Source organism: Rutilus rutilus, assembly GCF_951802725.1.
Source record: "Rutilus rutilus genome assembly, chromosome: 8".
NCBI lineage: Eukaryota > Metazoa > Chordata > Actinopteri > Cypriniformes > Leuciscidae > Rutilus > Rutilus rutilus.
Window position 1 is genome coordinate 36200255 of NC_140222.1, and position 22153 is coordinate 36222407.

General features: G+C 40.1%; 1 protein-coding gene and 1 long non-coding RNA gene across 6 annotated transcripts in view; one reads left to right on the plus strand and one right to left on the minus strand.

Moving 5' to 3' along the window:
* Positions 1-22153, plus strand: part of add3a (adducin 3 (gamma) a) — a 100500-nt gene that overhangs the window by 33310 nt on the left and 45037 nt on the right. Inside the window, exon 1 of one of the 5 annotated variants that reach the window (XM_084416691.1) lies at positions 9868-10006. The exons of 3 other annotated variants lie outside the window; for them this stretch is intronic. The gene's annotated coding sequence lies outside the window, so the exon portion shown is untranslated. Of the gene's footprint in view, positions 1-9867; positions 10007-22153 lie in introns of those variants that run through there. One more of the 5 variants, XM_084416688.1, reaches the window with a different exon arrangement.
* LOC311295378 overlaps positions 1-22153 on the minus strand; it is a 51090-nt gene that overhangs the window by 27342 nt on the left and 1595 nt on the right. The window lies entirely within an intron of this gene.

Sequence of the window (22153 nt, forward strand, 5' to 3'; positions counted from 1 at the left end):
TTTATTTTTTCAACGCGATATCCCAAAATCTGCATAAAAATAGGTAGGTAGAGACGTTAGCTATAGACGGGCCAAGTTTAATGCAATCATAGTTCTGGTTTGCCACCTAACATGTTCCTCATACATTTTTGAGATCTCATCCAGTACTGCAAATGAACTTTTTGCCTTTAGCAGCTGAAATGAGCTACTCTATTGTTTTTTGTTTTTCTCAGTTACATTTGGGTTCGTCTCACAATGTCCCTTCCCTGCCTGATCTGATTTGTTACGCGTCCCCATCAACAGACACATTGTGCTGCCTGTTGATCTAGTGTGCAGTGATGCATTTGGCTTCCCTGGCTGGGCAACCAGGGCACTCAAAGGACTGTTTTATTGGTGCTCCCTCTCTCTGACACTTTCTTGATTGTTTGGGTTTGCCAGAGGGCAACTTGCTCCCAACCTGCCAAGACCCCAGAAGCTCTCTGATATAAAACTGTGGTAAATTACCCGATCTGTAATGGATTCACCCTGAAGCGATGTCCACCACCTTGTTTGTACTTTGAGCGTTTTGCAACAGCCTTCACAAATCACAATGAGCAGGGCTTGACATTAACTTTTTTGCTCACAAGCCACTGTGGCTAGTGGTTTTTCAAAGTTACTACCCGCTCAGCATTTTCATTGGCCACAATTTTGACATTGATACCATGAGGAAAAAAATGGCATATAGATATTTTTAATATTATCTCATTATTTGGCAGCTGTCACTTTAAGACCTGACACACGGATCCATTATACTGTTTCACATGCGTTTTCTTTCTCAACTATTTACGTTCACTTTAAATTAAAATACTCGGCATTTTGACATTATTTTGTGTGTATTTGACTGGTTAAGCGCAATAAGTGTCGAAAAAACTACTCAACTTGGTACTCAGAGGCGGCTTTATGTGCGAGCACTTTGATTGTAAGCACTAAATATGCGGGAATGGGTAAAATACGCACACACCCATACCGAAATTCAAGCCCTGTAACACCAACAATATTCATCCGGAGCAAATGAAACAGGTTTGTGTGTAACTCGCTGTTGGAGAGATTAGAGAGTGAGAAAGCGCAGCTGGTATATTTCAGTATTGATATGTATTGAAAAATTTATATTTTTGACAAAGCTATGTTGCACTTTATTATTTCAGATGCCCTTTTAAAAGACTACTCAACTGTATATTATAATTCAACCCATCAAGGTGGCTAGTAGGAGTGACTGCGTTACACGCCATTGCTGATCCTCCCGCATTTGTTGGGTTGGCGGGTGTTAAAGGTCCCGGTTTTTCCTGTGTTTTTGAAGCTTTGATTGTGTTTACAGTGTGCAATATAACATGTTCATGTTTCGCGTGTAAAAAAACTGTATTTTTCACACAATTTACTTATCTGTATACTACTGTTTTCACTGTCCTAAGAACGGGCTGATGACTTCCTTGTTCTATGAAGTCGCTCCTTCAGAAATACGTAACGAGTTCTGATTGTGCCAGCGGTTCCTGTGTTGTGATTCGACAGCAGCTTAGCGCACGTTGCCCGGAAAGGTCACGCCTCTTACATAACGTGGAGATGCATGCGCTCACGTCCCTGGGAAGGCCAAACAATGGTGATTTGACTCCATGATGAAAATAACAGCGTCTCGACGACATGGCGACAAACACACTCTACAAACGCAACTCTTCCTCTTCTCCGTGGGAGCGCAACAAGACCACGCCCCCTTTTTTTGTGTATTCCTGTGGGCGGAGGTTAGTCAAAAAACTGTTCTAGTGACATCATTAAAGCAGGAAGTAGAGGGATCAAACCGTCCGTTCGCTGTAGGCTTTGAAAGGGGACTTCTGTTAAATAAAATATCTCGCTTGGCATTGAACTTTGAGCTTTATAATTGTACAGGTATTATTTATGCTCTAACAGCAACATTACACACTAACTAAAGTTTGAAAAATGGGATCACGAAGAACAGGACCTTTAATGTCAAGCCCTGACAATGCGTTTGAGATCTGAGATCATTAACCCCTTCTCAGTCACCCCCAATTTTGGCAAGTGCTGCATACATGAAATGCCCAAAATAAAAAGGTTACTGCTCATAAGTAATTCTGAATAGAAACATAATACACATACATTTAGAAAGCCAACACTTGAGAGTTTATAGTTCAAGACTCAAAATTAACCAGACTGTTATTAATATTGAGATATATAAGCTCAAACATATTTTGAACTAAAATAATCTGGGATCACCAATGATCCCTGACTGGTAAGGGGTATGCATCAGAGTGTTTTATTACACATTTTCAGTCAACATCCGTGTCTTGGCACAGGAAATGTAAATGACTATCGACTGGGTCCAGCATTTCAGACTTGTCGGCCCTGTCGAAAAATACTGTTTATAACATCAACCCTAAATCTATCAAAGAAGTAGAAAAAGGCTTGCAAATATGATTCTAATCCTATAATAGAGGTCTCATAACCGCTGCTAGGGAAAATAAGCTTAGGCAACTTCACAATCATACATTTTAAAAGCTCAGTTTTTTTTAAGTAGCTTAAATCCTGAATATACTCAATTTTGATGGTGATGAACAGCATTTTTCTCTCTGTGTGGTGAAGTGCAGCTGCAGATTCTTCATGTTTTGTCAATGTCAGTGCAGTTGAATAGTGCCCAAATCTGTTAATCCAGTCTTTTTTTGTTGCGTGTGGTATTTTGCAAGCCCGCTAAAGACCCAAATCATTGATATAATACTTGAGTATGCAGTACACCACTTGCACTTGCTTGCTAAACTGAATAAGTTAAATGTAACCTAATTTAAATTTAACTTGATTTGGGTCGCACTATAACTGCTTTTCGTATGCAGTCTAGATAGGAGGCATAAAGTATGCACTAGATGGATGGCAGCCAGTCTGTGATTTTCTTCCCGTACATATCGAAGTGTACACTATAGGTCATGCGTGCTTGGTGCCTGATTGCGTTTTTTAAATGGCATTCACACTTCATTAACAAGTTGGCCAGTCAAATATGTCAGAGAGCACTATATTTATAATTAATTGTGGCTAGATGTAAACTGTAGACTGTAAATTTTGAAACAAAGACGTTAAAGAGTCCCCACATTCATTTTTTTAATCAGTTGACATTTGGACACTTCAGTAGACCTTTGCCATGGTAGCAGCACCATATTTAATTTTTGACAGGAATAAAACGAGGCTGTGAGGTGTAGAATACAACCCAATGAACTATACTGTTGTTTAACAACATACAGTACAGATTGTACAGCTGATGAAAGGTCTTTACGAACGTCCAACTTCATAAAACCATTTTAAAAGTTGTGATTTGCTAGGATCTTAATGCAGTGCGTGCCATTGTAAAGATCATTTTCATCTGCGTTAAATTCAATATGACGTCTAACCTGACTAAGGCCTATAGACATACAGCATGCTAATTGTTCAATTTGGTTGCAGCAATGTATAATGTGTGAATGTTTTTCATTTATTATTCGTCCCCATGGAAAAGATGAAAGTATGGCCATTACTCAAGTAAACAGATTTTACTTCCCCCTACAGCGTTATTTAAATTCTAAACTGGGCTGCTTATTCCTGCCTAATTTTTCATACACGCATCTGGATTTTGACCTTTGTAAGATGGTGTCAAACTCCTTTGAGTAAAGGAGTTGAGGGGAGTTGCAACTACAAATCTGTAATGTTCTGTACTGTCTTAAAGTGGGTTTCAGATGCAGAAAATGTAGAATAACGTCCAAATCCATTTAAGGCAAGTTGTGGTGGCCCTCTTGGTGACACTCTAAGCTGCTAATTTCTGTTTACAGCAGCATAGGTGGTGTTTAGTTGAATAGGGTATGACTATCAAGAGTATATGTCAAGTTGCAGTTGATGGAGATTTGTGGGATGCACATCCAGGGCACGAAGCTCCCGTTCCACCACATCCCAAAGATGCTCTATTGGGTTGAGACCTGTGACTGTGGGGGCCATTTTAGTACAGTGAACTCATTGTCATGTTCAAGAAACCAATTTAAAATGATTCGAGCTTTGTGACATGGTGCATTATCCTGCTGGAACTAGCCATCAGAGGATGGGTACATGGTGGTCATAAAGGGATGGACATGGTCAGAAACAATGCTCAGGTAGGCCGTGGCATTTAAACGATGCCCAATTGGCACTTAGGGGCCTAAAGTGTGCCAAGAAAACATCCCCCACACCATTACACCACCACCACCAGCCTGCACAGTGGTAACAAGGCATGATGGATCCATGTTCTCATTCTGTTTACGCCAAATTCTGACTCTACCATCTGAATGTCTCAACAGAAATCGAGACTCATCAGACCAGGCAACATTTTTCCAGTCTTCAACTGTCCAATTTTGGTGAGCTCGTGCAAATTGTAGCCTCTTTTTCCTATTTGTAGTGGAGATGAGTGGTACCCGGTGGGGTCTTCTGCTGTTGTAGCCCATCCGCCTCAAGGTTGTGCGTGTTGTGGCTTCACAAATGCTTTGCTGCATACCTCGGTTGTAACGAGTGGTTATTTCAGTCAAAGTTGCTCTTCTATCAGCTTGAATCAGTCGGCCCATTCTCCTCTGACCTCTAGCATCAACAAGGCATTTTCGCCCACAGGACTGCCGCATACTGGATGTTTTTCCCTTTTCACACCATTCTTTGTAAACCCTAGAAATGGTTGTGCGTGAAAATCCCAGTAACTGAGCAGATTGTGAAATACTCAGACCGGCCCATCTGGCACCAACAACCATGCCACGCTCAAAATTGCTTAAATCACCTTTCTTTCCCATTCTGACATTCAGTTTGGAGTTCAGGAGATTGTCTTGACCAGGACCACACCCCTAAATGCATTGAAGCAACTGCCATGTGATTGGTTGATTAGATAATTGCATTACAGTTTTTTTCAATCGCTAACAAGCGCTTACCCATACTTAAGATACTTTTTCTAAACTCTTAACACAGACTCACACCTACAAAACACAATTGGCCAAATGGTTAATTGTCTTCTCAAAAACACATTTTGTTAAATATATACTAACTCTTCATTTCAAAACAGAACACATGTTTCTCTGCACACACTAACTTTACCAAAACACTGTAAATCTGACTCAAAATGAAAATTTTCTGTCAAAGAATAACACTTGTTTTCACTTCACAAGATTCATGCACTCAATCAAAGTACACCAGGTTTCAAAATACTGGCTATTGTTGACATTACTAAAACTGCATAGACTTTTATGTTTCAGTTTTACAGGTATTTGCATGCAAAATATGCAATCCACCGTTTTACACTAAATTTCTTGGTTGGGAACTGTCCACATGTACAGTACTGTTCACATTCATAAGCATTCCAGTAAAAAGCAAATCAGTTTTTATTCCTTTACTGTTTACTACAGGAGGTACAGTAGAAACACAGTTTGATAGAACAGAAAAAGTTTTACAGTATTGCTTACAGTGAACAAAATATCCATGAAACACACAAGAGCATTGTGAACAAAAAAACAACAGCAAAAAGGGGGGGCATAAAAAAAAACATAAAATTACTGTATCTAATCTCTGCGATCTTCAGGGTTAGGCCACATGTTTTCATCAAGATCACATCTGATATCATCCAAGGCGATGCACCTGGGATAAAACTGCTTGGTATGTCGGATCCACCCTTGGAGCCAGCATCCATGGCTTCAAGGAGGGACATCTGCTCATGTGGCTGATGGTCATAAACCTTCCACCTCCACATTACATTTCGTCCAGGTCGTTACATTTGAATCCTGCCTCATCTATGTATATGAATTCATGAGGGGCCTGGTTGGCCTCCAATTCCATAACTCTCAAAAGCAACACATTTTGCTAAAATCATGAAATTTACAAAAATGGTAAAAGTTTCATGTAAATGGTAAATACATGTAAATAAATGCAGTCCATACTGTATCTAAGGTTTGGAATATTGTTTTTGCTATTGTGGGATGTTGTGTGTTAACATTTGTAAATACTACAAAAACAATCCATCATTTTGTTGGGAGGTATAGCTTGTCTGTTAAGAAAATGTAAGCATTATGGAAATGTGTTCACTGACTGCATATTGTGTGAAAACGACAAGAAATGTGTGAATGGTATGGCCACAAAAGACCGATGCTGTGCTAATTGTGTTTAGAGTTTTGAAAATGTGAACACTGATTGGACAAACGCTTGTTAGCGACTGAAAAAAACTGTAATGAGAAATTGAACAGGTGTTCCTAATAATCCTTTAGGTGAGTGTATATCGGCGAAACAAATTTGGCAAATGTGTTTGCGCTCTAGAGAAAGTCAAATGTAGCGATTTACAAAGTGTTTTTGCGGCAGTAAGTAATTTAGCCAATCACAGACATAGTTGTTGATCTCTTGAATGCAGTGGCCAATCAGAGGTGTTTAAGTTCAAAACGTGTTTCAGAAAGAGTTTTTATTCAGAGCTGAGTTATGCAGGCTCACGAAACCTCTCAATAACAAACAAAGTGTAGATACGATGCAAGTAAGAGATTTATTGTGCATTGTTGGCAGCTTAATTGATTATAACAGAACTTTTTGATATTGCGATGAACTGACAAAGCGACAGCGTTTTAGTTAAATATAACAGAAAGAAGCACCCTTAGTCATTTGATTCTGGAACCGGGCCTGAATGCGACCAAGAAAAATGCAGATATTTTACTTTTTTGAGCTCCAATCATGCTAAAAAGTTAATAAGGTGATTGGTTGTTTTTACTGAAAGGCGGGGCTTCTGTTCCTACAGCCAGCATTTTGAGCATTGAAATGTCTGTAATATTCTGGTGCCAAGATATGGATGGGGTTCTGTACAGACTGACAAATCAAAAGTGCCCACCTCCATGTCTGTGATATTCTGATGCAGAAATATGGTAGGGTCCTCTGAGGGCCGATGTCATGAAGTGTCTGCTTTTCCACTGTCCAATATCTGTATGTCAGTATAGGCAGGTTTATTACATTTTTAGGTTATTGTGCCTGAGGGCATCGGCGCCGGACACGCAGTTGACTTGGTTTCAGAAAAATCCAGAACTTGTCCTCAGTGACTTTGATTCCAAAGCCTTTAAAGTCCCCCTGTAGTCAATAATTGTTTTTGCTTAAAACTCATATTTGATCACCAAAATGACATGGTAATGCGTTTTATGTATTGCTCTCTACAACGTCGGACTAGTAACGGTAATTAATATGATTCGCCTTTTGCTTATACGTTATCAGACACCTAATAATGTGTTGCTAATGTTACACAAACCATATTCCCGTTCACCATCACAGAGTCAGACATATAGTTCATCATAACATCGTAATATACATCATATACATAATACACCCGCTATATTGCTAAATCTACCCGATTTTTTTAACAGAAAAATACCGGGATAACCTGGCTTCACTTGAGACTCCACTGCCTCAGAGCGGCCATATTTAATGATATGCTAAAGCCCGCCCCCCTCGTGATGGGATTGGTTACAACATGTTTGTGACATATAGAACCAGGGCGATTTTAAACCGTCTTTGGTGATTATTTCCCCCAAAAAACTGCAGTGAACCAATGGTATTGACTGATGAATTTGCACGTGGTTTGTCTTAAAGGGGTAGTTCACCCAAAAATTAAAATTCTATCATTGTTTACTCACCCTCAAGTTGTTCCAAACCTGTATGAGTTTCTTTGTTCTGCTGAACACAAAGGAAGATATTTGGAAGAATGTTTGTAACCAAACAGATCTCGGTCCCCATTGACTACCATAGTATATCTTTTTTTTCCTACTATGGAAGTCAATGGGGACCGAGATCTGTTGATTACAAACGTTCTTCCAAATATCTTCCTTTGTGTTCAGCAGAACAAAGAAACTCATACAGGTTTGGAACAACTTCAGGGTGAGTAAATGATGACAGAATTTTCATTTTTGGGTGAACTATCCCTTTAAAGCACATTAAAAACACCACATAGACTTGTAAACAACATTAAAAACGTGATTTTTATTAACTATCTTTAACTATCACAGAAGTTTTGTTGTGTAACTCTCAACTAAACTGTACAGAATCTTCCAATTTCTTGTCAACTTTTGGACTGCAAGAAACTTTTCCTCCTGCATGAATAATTGGTTGCATATTGATTTTTAACATCCCCCGAGAGACCCACACTTGCAGAGGCCCCACTGAGGGCTTTCATTGGGGTTTTCTGTGGTAAACAGTACACAGTCATACTTTATCCTCCCATAACTGTTGTTCTTCACTGTCTCCTTTGGTCAGCGCTCCCTAGCAGAGCTCGGCAGTTCACTCAGCAATTAAAAAGACATCAGGAACCACCGGTTATGAAGGAAAGAGCTCTATTTGGATGTTTTGCTTATATTAGGTTGTCCCATTTAAGATGATCGTCGACATTTTTTTTAAATTTTGTTTACATCTACAGCACTTGCTTTCGTCTAACAGACTCCAACAGGAGCTTTTGAGACAAACTAGACACATTTATCGATGACTTACTCAGCAGAATAGTGTATAGGCCTAGTTATTCAAATGCTAATTCAGTGTCACTCTCTTTGTGCCTCTTTAGTTAACAAATTGACCCTGGGACAACCGTTTAACAATACTAAAAACCCATTAAGATGATACAACCAATTGGGAGCCCCACTTTTTGTTCTGAAAAAAATGTTGCAGGAGAAACTAGCCTTGCACTGTCAAGAGCTTCTTTACAATTACCACCGACACTGGAGTAAAATTTGTTGCACTTCTGGTTTCAACTCACACGTGGGGCATTAACCAACTCCAGAGAGACGTGTTGAGTTCGGTTTTAATGGAGGTGAGTTTATGAAGACCACAAGAGTGGGTTGTTTGGGTTGTGGGTTGGCTGATTATACCACAAATGAGATGTAATGAACATGTATTTAGTACATTATTTATTCAAAATACATAAAAGGTTGTTTGTAGATTTTGTAACCAGGTATGCAAAATATATTGGTACCATATCGGTTATTGGCCAAATATTACTGATTTCTTTTTTTTTCTTTTTTTTAATGTATTTATCTGTATCAGTCTGTATTAGATATTTAATTTTCACATTTAAATGACCGTTGCCGTAATCTAACACTCACTTAGAATTAATAATAAAATAAAAAACGAACATTGTTGAATGTAATATTTAGCCAATCATGCTAAACATTTTAATTTCGTGTTGCCTACATTTTCAAGTTCTGGGGATTGTTTTGTAAATTAATTTAGACAAAGTAGTTTAGAATTTTTTATATTGTCCAGTTATCAGCCATACCAATTATCGGCCAATCGGTATCGACCAGAATCGCAATATTGGTATCCGGAGTGGATATAATGCTAAAATTGGCCAGGTTTATCTCTGTCCATGTTAGTTCCCCATTTCTGATTGTGAATCTACAATGCAAACTCTTGGCAGTCTTTCAGCTTTGAAGGCCGTGTACCTTTGTAAGACGGTTTGAAAGCTGCTTCGGCTTTGTTGCGGTCTGATGCTGGGCATTGTTCGGACAGGGTAACCCTTCAGAGACCAATGAATACCACAACTGAAGAAAGTGAGAAGACAAGAGTGTGGGGAAGAGAGGAGGGGGCTATCTTTTTTTCTTACCCTGGTAGTTTTTCATTTTGCATCCCTGCACCTCCCTTCGGCTCCAGAAAAGACTGCCAGAAGACCAAAAGAGACAGAATCGGAGTGAAAAAAGACTACAGCCTTAAACTTGAACAAAAGCCAGCCAGCAGGGCTTTATTGCTGCAACGGCCTTCGACAATGTGCCAGGAGAATTTTAATCAGAGATCCCTCCCTTATGTGTGTGTGTTTCTTTCTCTCTCTCTTTCTGTTTCTGCCTCTCTCTCTCTATCAGTCTCTCCTAACCGTGCGAGATGAGTATTGTGGTATCTTCTCCAGTGGAGACTGGAGAGCCCATGTAGGAACTCTGGAATTTTTATGCGTTGAGTTTGAGAAGTGAGAGGAGAGACAAAACCTTGAGAACAGGAAGTCCTGGAATTCGAGCAGGTGAATTTTTCTGTCTGTTGCGATTTTTCTTCTGTGCTGAGGTTAGTGTGCCTTTATCTCCTCTGCATTTTTGAGGTGCATTCCTCTACATTTATTTTGGACCTGAGCGGCAATGCAGTCGCCTTGCCAAGCACCACTGTCCTGATAAGTTTGCATTTTTGCATGCGTTTCTCTTCAGATAATTGCTTTTGCATTGGCTCGCCAAACTTTTGCGTTCTCTCAAAACTTTCATTCCTCCAAGAAATGTGGATTTTTGGTCGCAAAATTTTTGCATTCTCTCAAAAGGTTTGCATTCCCCTGAGAAACACATACCTTTTGGTACTCTCTACCAACTTTCTTTTAATTTCACTTTCATTTTTTATTTCACTATCCCTTCAGATCGAGTGTACATATGAGCTCCTGGATCTTAGCGGTGGAGGTGCGTTGTTCGTATATTGTTGAATTCTCAGAGCTGTCATCTTGCAGTCGGGCTAATAAATAACTCATTAGCGTACAAGGCAGCGACCCTGGGCCCGAATCCAACTCCGAATCAAAGTCAGATAGACTTGCCTCAGCAAAGCTCTCTCTTCCTTAGACGTCTTGGAGAAAAACCTTGATGGATAGATCTTTGTGCAGGTCAGGGTGTGGACAACGTGCTTCAGTTTAATAGCAAAAGGAGCTACTTTGCCTAAGGGCCGACTTTTTGTGTGTGTATTGGTTAGCGAAGGTGCGTTAAGTGTGTTTGATGTAAACTGATGCTGAAACAAGGCCCTGCCATGTCATTTCACTTCTCCTAACACTCTTTGCCTGAAGGCAGCATGCAAGGATTTGAGTATGGCAGTCAGCGGGTGAGTTTCTTTCATATGTTTTTGTTTACTGACGTGATCTTAAGTGGGCATAAAAGCAGGTTGCTCGCAGGGCCTTCGGCCCATTATGCTCTGTGTTTCCAGATGAATGCGTCCCGTTCATAGATGAAATGCTGTGAAAACCACACCAGTCCACATGATTGCCGCTGACCTCTTTATAAATCTCATGCCCTGTATGTTTACTAGGAAGAATCCTGAATTGTAGAGCTGGGTATTCATAAAGGTTTGATTTGATTCTGATTCATTTGGGTATATTTCAGTTATAATATTATTTTACTTGCATATGAAAAAAAATGTCTCTCTCTTCTAAAGTTAGTTATTCAGGGCATTGTGTCAGACCGATTCAAACCAGTAACTTGTCTTTTTGAACTATTCGTTAAAAGGATTGGTTCATAGGAGTCATTTGTTTTGAGAATTCGGACTATACTGGTCGTTCTGTATGATTTGAGTCACTAAAAAGAACTGGTTTATAGTCTTATATAGTCATTTGTTTGTGAATCAGACTATATTGGTTGGTGTTGTATGTTAGTTTTTGCATGCAGCCTGATAGAATAACTCAGTTGAAAGACATTTATTTCCATTATTTTTAGGTACACAGTCTTTTTATTGGAAAAACATTTACTTGCCGTACTGCCGGAGCATGTAATCTTGCCCCAAACACTGATACCAATACAATTTCCCAGGACAGCTTTTTTTGCAATATCCGTCCAGTGGTTAGAAAATGTTATGCCTGGTATTCCAAAAATAAGTCACTTACTGCTGCTTTGAAATCATACAACACCATAAACATTGTGATAAATTTAAAAGGACCCTTCTTTTTTCTTTTTTTTTTACATCATATTAGAAAATATTTATTGTTTCCAGTTTCACAATGACACAAGTATTTTCGGATCTATTAGTGTAGAGACTTGATTATTTGGAGAAAACAAAACCACAAAATATGACCGTTGTCAAGGTGTATATAAGCGTGTGAACCGTTGTCAAGGTGTATAATCACGAACAAGCTTTTGCACTATTTGACGGCCAACCTGTCAAGCAATGGGAAAGCGGGAGAGCCAGCTCCTGTGTCCTCAGTCTAACCATAAATCATTCTTTTATCCCGTTTACAGTGTGAAAAGATGCTGTCACTCAGCTTCACAAGCTCCACCCACGCATCCCAGAATCCCAAGAGCTACTCGGATATGTGCACAGATGTCATTAAAGAGTCAATAAACTGGAGTGAGTGCCGCTTTTCCCCATTACTGAAATTCCTGACGACCGTCCCAAGAGATTTATAAGCTACACTTCAAGAGAAATTTTGCATTTTGCCAAAAGCCAGACAATATCCAGTCGCCTGTGGTTTCAACGCTTGCAGTAAATTACTTGACATTATTACTTTTGTTCTGTAAACTGGGATCTGAAATCCACACTGGCACTATAAGAGCTGTAAATCATAAGTTCTTTAGATCTCTGTAGTACTATGATATTAGGTGATATTTTCAACACTACTTTCAATGTCATAAATAATGCCTCATTTTTGCTCCAAGATATTTCGTGTTTATCGCATTTTGGTCAAGTCATTTTCTAATTTTTGGCTCAATAAAATGGACAAGTCAGGTTCTTGATCTGGGTCTCGAAGTCAAGTCTTGGGGTTTGGTCTTATTCTGGGTCTGTGTCTAGTCTTGGTCTAGGTTTTTGGGCTACAGTAGTTCTTGGTATCTGGGTCTTGAGGTGTTTAATCTTGGTTTGGGTCTGGTGGTCTAGCTGTGGTCTGGTTTTAGTTCGGATGTGGGTCTTGGGGGTCTGGTCTGGTTTGTCGGAGACGTGGTTTAGAGGTTAGCGCATGATCTGATGTTTATCTTTATGTGCTTATATTTAAAGTTTTGTGGATTTTAGTCCATGTCTGTTAGTAATCATTATGCTAGAGCCTCGAATGGTAGTTAATATGCATTTTACTATTTAGAGTTTTTATCTTCTGGCAAATCAGAACAGTTTGGGCTCAGTAAGATTTTGATCTCTATTGATGACTCATCCTACACTCACTTATTTTGTCCAATCACATGCTCTCTAGAAGCAGAATGCCCCTCCCCCTCATTCCGTCTGCCACAATCTAGTAACTATCAAATCATGGTTTGTAGCTGTGACATAACTAAAGACCTTTTCTTAAAAATTTGTTTAAAGAATTAAAAAAGTCTGTGATCAAATATTTCCCTATTCTGGACAGATCCTAGCCTGAGAAGTCATGTGACTGATGGTAAAATTCATGCATGCAGCATTGACAGAGTGTAAATGATGTCATGTAACATTCCCTTCACTCAGCCTTTGCCATCCTTTAGTCATCTGATCACTTGGCTTTAAAATAAAACAAACCCTCTCCCTCTGTACTCGCAGGTGTGCATGTAACAAATGCTTGTGTGTGGCTGTGTGTCTGTGCGACCTCGTATGTGTCTTGGCGGCCTGTAGCCCCCAGAGTGTGTAGACTAATGGTGTTTGTGTGAGACAGATTGAGTAATGTGGAGTCAGGCTTCATGATAAACTGAACCAAATGTATTCGGGTTGGGTCTGGGCTCACGGGCCGGGACCCACGGCATTCTTCTGCAGTGATGTAGATGTGACATGCTTTCAACAATCAAAGAAAAGCAGAAAAAAAAAGAAGACTTTTATGCTCAGAAAGAGTTTGTTTATGAACACGCTGAAGTTATTTTTGTGTCATTGGGCCGGATTCTGATTGATTTCGGGTGGCGTAGCCTGATTTGGCAGTAAGAGGGATTGACCCATGAGGATATATGTATGTGGGTCTGGTTTCACTTGGAGCTCATTTGGAGGACTATGGTGATGTAGAAGGTAATCAGTGTTTCCTTGCAGCAATATACAGTTCTTTTAGGTAGGCCTAGAGATTTACGTAATGCAACCTTCCTATGTTTTTGTTTTTGCTCTTTAACTCTGGACGATAATTCTTTTCATAGTATGACCGATAGCCAATAAATATGGTGATATTTAAATTCTATAGTCTTTTGTCTAAATAAATTTAAGAATAAAACAAAAAAAAGTAATAAATAAATAAATCAGTCATTTTCAATAACAACATTGTATGAACATTTATTTTTGGTTTTGAAATTAGCTAAAGTTTATATTTAAGTGTTATAAAATTATAAGCATTTATGAAGATAAACCTTAAGTGAGGGTTAAACTTAAGAAGATAATCTAAATAAAAATCAGGAAATGATCATTACCAATACGATAAATTCAAAATCTGTAATATCGGTTGATAACCGATATTTTGAGAAATATATGCAATCTTTACATCCCAGTATCCATCTGCTGTCCAGATTGTTCTGTGTTTCCAATATTGTATTTAATCCAAGACGTTAGAAACACACCTGGAAAAAGACTATCGCTTTGGGTGTACGAGGGGATCTGATCCGACTCCCTTTCGGCCCGTCCCACTCTCACGCCACTCGCATTCCTCCATTCAACCCTTCAAAGTCTCATTTCCTTCCAGATTTGCTATCTGACACAGAATGCCAGGTCTGATTCGGTGCTGACAGTGATATCGTGACAGATCCAGGGAACGAATCTTTTCAGAAAGCACCACATCTGGTCTGCTTCACGGATCTCCATAGATTGTGGATTTGATCCGAGGAAGAAATAGATCTGCCTCCAAATTAACTAGAAAAAAAAGATATTTTGAAGAATGTTTCAAATGTATTTGTCCTTACAATGAAGGTCAATGGGGTCTAAAACATCTAGTTTTGGACCCCATTGACTCTAATTGAATGGATGAAAAACACTCGTATCTTCTTTTGTGTTCTGCAGATTAAACAAAAAACATACAGGTTTGGAATGACGTGAGTGTTATGCAGTAAATGATGCCAAATCATAAATCAAGCTTCTCTTCCAAGATTTGATTTTGATCAATAAAAAACTTAAGCCTCTGATTGCAAATCATCGTGGCAACTCTGAAAACCCTAAAATCAGGAAACTTTGTGGGCCATGTGTGTGTTCAATATCCATGTGATGTTTTTCATGACAGAGCAGCGGACTGGCCCCAGGCCCTGCGGCTGCGTTGAGAGGAAAAAAAGGGGACAGGAATTGTCAGGCCATGAGGCCACACATACGGCATGTGAACCATCACCACAGGGGGACAGAGAGACCGAATTGTGAGTGCAGAGGGAAAGTCGGAACTAAGAGAGGCGAGAAAGAGGGTGGGAGAGCGAAGCGATGAAGTCATGACAAAAAGGTTTTAAGCTGAGCTTTGGGCCTCTGTAGCCGGCTGTATTCTTCAGGGAGGGAAATGGAATATCCATTGTTATCCAGAAACCACAAGGCCAGAACACGTAAAGCAATATTCCCTATCCTGTCTCCCGTCAACCCACCTCTCCTCTATCTTTCTTTGTCTCTCAGGAACGTCATACACTTTCAAACTAGAACAACTTTAATTGGATTTTAAAAACTAGAGATTAGCAATATATTTGGATGTATTTAGAGAGATATTGTATCAGTGTAATGGTATCAGTTGATATTGGAAATGGAAATGTTCATGCTCATTTCTTCCATTTTTACATATACAGGTTACCGTTTCCATTATCTAACATTTACTTAAAGTTAATCTTTAACAACACTAATAAATTAATAACAATGATAAATGTTATCTTTTGAAAAACTTAAAATTAATATCAGTAACTGTTAGGGGTGTGACGAGATCACCTTGACCACCTCGTCAAGGTGAAAAGCTGTGTCGCGATATTGACATGATGGAGTGTGAGGGTGAAAATAGCGTAGAATATGCCACCGCTACATTTACATGACTATTTATAGAAATAGAAAACATTTAATTCAGTTGGAGACCGGTCGCTTCAATTCCATCCAGCTCATCCAACACGAGCTGCAGAGTCGCACACAGTGCAGCAGGAATCAGAGTTCACTGATCACGTGACGAGAGTGAGATGACTGACGAGACAATGGCGGAGGATTCGTTGCACTACAGAGCCTAAGCATCTGATAAATATCTCATCTTGTAGAATGCGCGCTCAGCACCGCCGCTCCCTATTCACAGAGTACGCGTGAAAGCGAAAGTAAAACGCAAACGCACATTCAAACGTAATTTTAATACCGCACATTTTGAAAGTGGCTTCCTGATACGCGAACATCTCCCAATACGAAAGCTGTCTTAGGCTGGTCTGTGCTGTTGTAACCATCTCTCATCTCATGCTTGAAGAAAGATTTGGTCTCTATTTACACTTTGATATTGAGAGAGTACTTTGATTATGGTTGCACTTGTTGTTTGCACTTAATAAGACTAAGAGAAAACAGTGTTATGTTACTCATGTGAAATCGTACAGGAGAGAAGCCGGTCAGCTGAGTTTGTGGTAAAACCTTTTTCAGTGCTTGTATATTGTTGTCTTTCAATGCATATGATAATTCATACTCAGAAAGTTGGACTGAAATGACATTCATTACAAGATGATTAGTTAAAACCTTTCAAAATACACCTGCAGACTATTTTTCTAGTCATTGCGAACTTTTTAAAAATGGTGTGCAAAAATCTCGGCTTGTCTCGTTCTCGTGAACCCAATCTCGTGTCTCATCTCCTCTCGTGAGCTAAGTGCCTCGTCACACCCCTAGTAACTGCAAATTACAATTGAGTCGTTGAATTCATCAATGCACGTTTAATTTTTTGGATCTGCCTTCATCCAATCAACAACCAATGGACAGAACCAAGTCTCCGCTCTAACTTTTTTACTTGGATGTACTGTACATCACAATACGGACAAAAAGATCTGTTGTTACTTAGGCTACGTTACATTGCGACTTGAAATTTTAGTGCAATATTTATTTACACAAAATAATGTAGCATTTAAGAATGGCTAATAATCGGTTATTGGCTGTAACATGAAAATAATGATCGGCTTAGTAATAACGGCCAGAAATGTTGTATCTGTATATTAATATCACACACACACACACGGACTTCTGTGTTTCCTTGTGTGATGGAAAACAAATTGCTGACTTGCTCTGATCCTGTTAACAAATGCATTACTTTGAGCCACTCTCCTAATCTCCATCTTTTTGTATCCCGGCTTTATCCCATTCAAATCGTAATCCTGCTTTTAGTTGTCGTCATAGTGTTTGTCTTTCTTCAAGAAGCCTGAAAGGATTCCTGAAACAAGCATCTGACCACCCCATGTGAGTGTTTGTTACTCAATATTTTATTGCGTTATATTGTTACGGATTGGATTTCAGGGTCAGGACCCCTTTCACAGTCGAGGAAGCACCCCGTACTCAAGATGTACCAGCTGTAGAGAGATGCGGAGGTTATGATTTGCACCGGCTGTTGTTTTTTTTCCGAGCATTGTCATTTCCTCTGCAGCTGGAACAAGCGAGAGGGGAGAATAACACAGAGTTCTGGAAAACTAAACTATTACCCAGCGTGAGTTTGGGTGTCCCTCTCTAGAGCATCACAGAAAACAAGATCAGCAGAGCAAACAGAATCTATTGTCACCAAAGCATCATTTCAAATGTCCAAACTAGAAATGACCATGTTATTTTGCTAGCATGTCAAGTTTTCTACTCGAAAAAGTTTGTGGTTGCACAGACTAGTTGATTGGTTCTACTGTGCTCCACAAACTGTGTCCCGGCATACATCAAATTCATGTTATTATGCAGGATCCACAAGTTAATTTGTGAAGAGATTTAAAGGACAGTATTTTTTCTGAAGTCTGTTTATATGGTGTGTTACTCGCTCCAGGGTGTTTCTCAGAGCACTGCAGTCAGACTGATTACTGCTTTAAACTGTTAAGAGTAGGAAAAAAGGCTAAACAAACTGCCTTGAACTAGATTTATCGCACCCACAGTATATAGATTGCCTCTCTGGCTACATTTGAAGCTCAATATTCTGCATCCAGGTATGCACTTTTAAGCCATTTTGTTTTATTTATATACGTGCAATAAAAGGTTGTAGTTATATAGCCTTTTTATTTGTTAGTTCTCTTATTGAACATCCATATATCCATAAGAAACTCCCATCCGGGCCCTGTCCCAAATGGCACACTTCATGTGCACTTACAGTCTTGTGGACTTACAATGGCTGCCGCTTGCCTGTTAAGTCCACAAGTCCGTAGAGTGTCCCATTTGTCATTTTAGGCTTCAGAAGGGTGCTCGCGCGCCCCCTTTGCACTTCTATCCCACCGTCAAAGCAGCATTACGTCACGAAAGTGTGGACTCATGAGCTTAGGGTTGCATTTGGGTCTGGTGGACATGACGTGGCCTAATTTATAGGGATTTCTAACTACAGACTAATCGTTTATGAAAAGTGGCAATTTTGCACATCCCATCTACTTTTTGGACTACTAGTTGACTAAAACTGAGTAGTCACACAAACCCTAGACGTAGCCATTCGAAATTCCTAAGTAATGCGCCCTCAGGCTCATGAAGAGCTCTTGAATGCTGAAGTCATGAAAGAAAGGGAACACTGCTTTAAAACTCAATATTGAGTCTGCTGGACCACCCAGTGTCTGAGAGACCCCATGTGAAGGAGATCATGCAAACTGTCTTGAGGCTAGACCTCATTACAGGGACACATCTGATGGACATTGTGTGAGTAAACAGTCCTGTTTATGTAATAAACACAACAGTAGTGTGGCTTGGTTGGACGCAGGCTCCACTCTTGTCTGTCCTCTATTGTTCAGCAAAAAGGTAGTCCATTGGTTGAACTGCCAGACCATTCAAATTGATTGCAAAGAAGTCTTCTTTAGTTTGCTTCAGGACTCTTAACTCTGGAGATTCAGTGTATAATGCAATATGTCAGGATCTGTATTATGGACTTGCTTGCATTTTGGCAGGTGGGGAGCAGAGTTATGGAAACCATTAACATTCCGTGGCTACATGTGGACACTTGTTTATTTTTCCATATGTGGGTGGGGCAGGGAGAATATTGCACTGTCCGTCATTGGAGACAGAGAGGGGCTCTCTAAAGGGGGCCTGAACCCCTCCGCCCTCTCCACTCCTGTCGAACAAAGAGCAAGGACAAACAAGTGCTGGGAGTCAGTGAGGTGGAAGAAGAGAGGCATTAGTACTGGATGGAGGGATGGCAGCAGTGAGGAATAAGAGGAGATGGAGGGAGCAGGGGCAATGAAAACAGAGGGATAACAAGACTATGCAGTCAGGACGTCCTGTCCAAATATTCATTCTGTACCAAGAGGAACAAGGAGGAAAAAATAGGGATTTTACAAGCAAACAAAAAACGATATATTCTTGTCAGTAACCACGCGTATTTTTCACGTCAAATTAAATGCGGTCTACTCTAAGGTCTGTGCTGTAGATATTGATGTCAGTATAGGTTGTTCTTTGGGGGAAAGTTTAATTCTGCAGGCTGCCCTTAGAAGATCTTTCCACTGACCGTCACCAAACCTAATGGACACACAGTAGTGTTTAATATCTCCTTGTGTCTGTTGTAAGTCCATTTCAGGGACAAAAAGAGAAGGAAAAAAAAAACATGGAAATATGAGAGTCATCCACCAGTTCTGAGCTCACACAATCCGTACACTACGCAGGAATGAGAGAGAGAGAGAGAGAGAGAGAGAGATGATGCCTTAAACAGAGAAAGGGAGAAAGAGAAATGAAAAAGAAACTGAGATCATAGTGATTTTCTCCCCACTGGTCACTGCTAAGAAGCGAGACAGTCTGGAAGTTCTTTTATTGGTTTACCAGTGACCAGTAAATTCAGACACACGCTGCCTCACTTTTAAAAAAGCTCACACTCCTCATGTCTCACATTCTGTCTCTTGATCTTAGGTTTTCTTAATGGCAAAAACATTTTTTCCAGGTGGGTAGGCCTGTACCCTGTTTATACAGTTACATGTGTGTGAGAAAGGGGATAAAAGGCTAGGAAATGAAATAATGTAAAAGAATACGGTCTTGAACCTGTGTGTGGAAGTACTTTGGGGACCAAATAATCCTCAAATGTTAGCTAAATATGATCAAACCCTAAAGGTTAAAATGATTTATATAGTAAAGATGTATAATTTATATAATCTGCTGTTGTATGAAAAAATAATAGAGGCCTGTTATATGTACTTTCTTTGTATAAGCTGAGTGTGTAGTATGTCCGGTGTGTCATTGTCTATTACATTGTTCATTTCTTTGTGACAGTTTATTTTTTATTTAATTTTTTTGCACATTGATGCTTACATTTTGTGACACGTTTTCTTGTGCCTCAAACCTGGCCTGAAATGGCCTGTTGAAGAGAGCTAGGTGATTTGACTCGGCGTAGATTCAACGAAAAAAAAAAAAAAAAAAAAAACATTCCCCCAGCACAGGATTATATTTCATTCTCTTAGCCTTTGAGGCATGTGGGATCCACACCCAGCACATTTTATGAGCAGATACTTAGGTGATATCTTCATGCTTCAGTTGACATGATTTGTGATGAGCTACTTTTGCAGAGAGGAAACATTTTACAAACCTGTCTGGATCACCTCAGCTCTTTCACTGCAGTGATGCAATTCTAAAACTCTTTCCTCCCATTTCTTAGGTCACATCCTCAATTTGTTCTTTAAAACTTGCTACAAATGACTTGCCTGTCATGCTTCACGTGTGTGTGTTTACAGTTAGCAGCAGTGCATCGATTCCCTGAGCAATCAGTACCATCCTCCCTGAGCGGTCTGTACTTATTCATTACTCCCTCACTCCATGGGGTGTGGAAGGAAACAGCTGGAAGGAGTGACCTTTAGTCTTATATCAACACACAAAGAGGGATACTATCCATATGACTTGAGCGCAAACTACTCCAGTAAAAAGGCATTGCCGTGCCCCTTGGACCGCCTCAACGGCCCTGACTGTGACAGCTGTGTACATTGGTGGTCCATTGTCAAGGCTTTTCCTGAGGAACAAAGTTTTCCATACTTGTGGGCAGGATCTTTCGTAAAATGTACAGGCTCAAGAATGAAGTTTTTAGAAGGAGGCCAGCTTGTCTGCATGCCCAATGAGTTCACTGTACCATAGAAGAACTTAGAAGATTTACTGTTGGTTCTGAGTCACGTATTACTCATGCATCTGTCTCTTTGCATGTCGTCCCAGTGGACAGTGCAGGCTCTGGCTGAATGCCTGTGACCCTGCAGGATCCCTTTGTCTATCAGGAAGTTTGGCTCCTTATATTCTGTTTCTCGATTTGCCTCATCCCAACTGTGGACACCCATCACCACTGAGACATTACTGGCCAATCGCACAAGCAGTAGAAAGTGTCCTTGTCGCTACTCTATTTAGTTGTGCTGTCCTCCTTCTGAAATTTTGAATGGACAAAGCGACTACCACAAACCCTTCTATCTTTTTGGGAAGGCTGATCTTGAACAGTGGTACTAGCTGAATGGTGTTTCGGCAGGAGGTGGTGCTGCATAAATGGATTTGGCAGGAGAAGTGATGGCTCCTGCTGCTGGGTGAGCGGACGTCTATTGGTCTCTGTCTTGGCCTTTACTGCTGGTTCAGCTTGGAGCTGACCTTCTGCTCACTTTGCAGGGGCTCCGGAATTTTCCAAACCCCTGCCGATGGGTGTTTAGCATTGATACACAGTGGGGCATCCACAGTTCTCACAGAAAAAAATGGAGAAATAACCACCTCGGTGGGGACTTGATTCACTTCCTCCAGCTGAACTGTCTTCTATTACAAACCTGCCAGATTGGAAAAGACCCTTACAGCTTTCAGTGCTAGTTAAGATCATTCATAATACATTATCATCAAAGCAAATATTCAACTACAGTTTCCTTTCATCTTAAAGAGATCAATTCAGACCTTGGATATTCAGGACCACTCTTCAGTTTAGTTGAGTCTTCTCAGTCTTCTCCATGAATGTATTTGCTTTTCAATTGTGAGTTTCTCCTCTTGCCTATTGCATTGGCATGTCCTGCCCTAGCTTATTTTTTATTGTCTAAAAGCCAGTCTTCAACCCAGCCCAACCTAAGAGAAACTAGTGTAAATTAATAGGCCAGAAACTAAGCTGTGCGGGAAATGGTGTTGCATCTACACTGGCTGTCTGCGACTAAACTTGCTTGTTGTAGCTTGACTGTTCAAAACAAGAACAGAAAGGACTGAGATCAAAGTATTTAACAAGCCTTTCAGAAGCCTCCCTTGCCTTTTTAGATGGGACCCCTGAATAAAACCTTTTTTCCCCCCCTTCAGTTGGGGTGAATTCCTGAGCAGAACAAGACGACTGCGTAGGAGAAAATTCTGTGTGATTCCTTCATTCATTCAGCGTGCTTTGAAAACACAAAGAGACCCAGAGGAAAGAAAGCTCGTAACTCACCTCAGCAACCCTTCGTCCTACAAATTA